This window comes from Volvox carteri (genome assembly GCF_000143455.1).
Source record: "Volvox carteri f. nagariensis unplaced genomic scaffold VOLCAscaffold_233, whole genome shotgun sequence".
In the NCBI taxonomy this organism is placed as follows: domain Eukaryota; kingdom Viridiplantae; phylum Chlorophyta; class Chlorophyceae; order Chlamydomonadales; family Volvocaceae; genus Volvox; species Volvox carteri.
Genome location: NW_003307770.1, coordinates 1 through 2,695, shown reverse-complemented (window position 1 = coordinate 2,695; position 2,695 = coordinate 1).

Genomic DNA, 2,695 nt, shown 5'->3' with positions numbered 1-2,695 from the left:
CCAGGCGTTCCTGACGCAGACGAAGCCATATATGCCGCATGCCACTCCAATGCATTTACACTTACGTGTCGGATATGACAAGTGCGGAAAACGAAATCACGTATGCGCTCGCATGTAAAGATGGGCGATTTCTCGCGACCTGCGACTTTGCAAGGTGCAAGCCGTACGCAAGAGTGCACTTCGCCTCGCACCCGCAATTTGTTTTGCAAGCAGCCATAAGTGTACAGTCCACACCAGGGGTCGGCAAACGCCGCTGGTACAGCGGGTCCTTCCGTTGTACCCGTTGCAGAAAATCATCATCGCTGGTACGGCAGCCGTACGGCAGGGTGCAGAAATTCCCCCCAAAAGGTAGGTTTGCGCAGTAATTGGGCGCAACAAGACAATTGTGGCTTTAACAGCGATGGTGTAACGTAGTAAGTTTGGTACATCGGCCCGCAGACGCTCTTTCCTCGGCTTTTACCAAAAAAAAATTCCATACAGTTATTCGACCCTGGCACCAGTACCCGTGACAGTTATTCAGGGTTTGCCGACCTCTGGTCCACACTTGTGCAGGCCCCGCATATTCAGAACCTAAAACAACTTTTGGTAACCTAGCGCAACGTTTATCCTTTTGATCAAATCCAGTCAAGGTGGTGTCGAAAACACCGGATGCGATACACCAGCGTAGCCATCCGATGTACGACCCGTACTATCGTACGGCAAGGTGAAAAGTCGGTGGTCGGTGACCAGCATGAAGGTATCCTGTGCGGTCTCAAGGTACGGCCGCCACTCTTGTAGGGCATTGAGTACACAGAAGCTCTTGCTCTGTGGTACTGTAATTGACTTCGGCAGGTGTGAACTTTTGGCTGGTGTGGGCGACGGGGTGGCCATCCTGTAGCAGTGCACCGCCTGTGCCGTAGATGCTGGCGTCAGTTACGACTTTGGAGGGTTTGGTAAAGTCAGGAAGGTGCAACAACGGGCGTTGACGAGGGCGTATTTAATGCCGTCGAAAGCCTGCTGGTGCAAGTTCTTCCTTCGGTCAGCCGTTTGCTGCCGGTGAGGGCCGTGAGTGGAGTCGCTAGCGATGAGTACCCTTGGGTGAACTTGCGGAAGTAGCTCGCAAGGCCCAGGAAGCCGCACAGCGCCGTCCTGTCTTTTGGGACGGGGTCGTTCTTAACGGCCTCAATTTTTCAGGGATCCACCTCAGTCTATACTGGCCTACGAAGTGGCCTAGGAAGTTGACTTCGGGCTTGTTCAGCTCGCACTTTTCGCGCGTTGCACGTTAACACGCCCCTTTGAGGGATTCGAGTACGGCACGCATGTGCTCGAGGTGGCTGGTCGGATCTTTGCTGAAGATGAGGATATCATCTAGGTTGACAACGCAGTAAGCGTCGATGAGCACGGTGTTTATGACCTTTTGAAAGGTCGCCGGTGCATTAGTCAACCCGAAGCACAGCACTTTGTACTGGGACGTTCCCAAGGGTGTCATGAGGCTGGTTTTTGGGATGTCCTCCTCCGTGATGCGGACTTGATGGTAGCCGCTTTGTAGGACGAGGGATGAGGAGATACTCGCGCCCTGGAGTTTGTTGAGGAGNTTGGTGATGTTCGGAAGTGGATACCGGTTTTTATGGTGATTTTGTTAAGAGTGCTAAAGTCAAGGCACATGAGAAGCGAGCCGTCCTTCTTTTGTGAGAAGAGGACGTGCGCACCGAATGGTGACTTCGATTCTTAAATAAAACCTTTGGCCAGCAAGTCAGAGAGCTGCTTTTTCAACTTCGTTTGTCCAGCCGTGAAAGCCGGTATGGCCGGGAGTATGGCGGCTTTATGCCAGGTTCCAGCTCGATGGTGTGGCCAGTGGCGAGGTCAGGGCCCAGGCCCGTTAAGGGCTCAAATTCCTCCTTATATTCATCCAGCAAGGCCTCCAGTTTAGCTGGCGACACCAGGGTAGGGTCGGACGGGGCTGCCGAGGTGGCGTCCATGGCGTTTAATTGGGCGATGTCGTCGCTTGTCGTGAAGGCAGCATAACAAGACACGCCTTGTTTTTTGATCTGCTTCATAGACACCAGGTTGGCGATAGGTGACATTGCCGCGTGTAAAACCACAATTACATCATTCATAACCGCAGCACCCTTGGACAGCGGCTCGTTTAGGCTCTGCAGCCGATGTGAGCGGCCATGGCGTGTCACTATGCAGGTGTCCTGGCCAAAGTCCAGTACTGCACCGTGTTCACGCATCCAGCGGCTGCCAAGAATGAGATCGATGCCTTCGACTAGCTTAGGCATGACCTGCGCTACGTTTGATTGCGTGGGGCTGTAAAAACAGTTTTTGCATGAGTGTAGCGAGAGATGAGAACATGTGAAGCCCCTGAGTGAACTAAGGCGATGGCTTTGGTGCTAGCGAAGTTGCACGGTTATAGCAGCACGGAGCTGTCAGAAAGAGGTTCTAGTGCAGAACACTTAGAGGAGGGAGAGGAGGGTGAGGAGGGCGAGGAGCACGTTTATGTTGCTTGTTTTGCCGTGTTTGTCTTTTCGGACAACAAGGCTCAGGCTTTTGTGAACGCATCCCAGGATTACCCGAATACATCCCAGGCAAACCTGGCGAAGAAATCGGCCTTTCGGCCACCAAGGCACAAACCAGGTACAAGACGACGAACGTTTTTATAGTGTGAAGTTTATTACACGAGCACAACTCATCAGTTCGCTTTGCTCCTGTAATC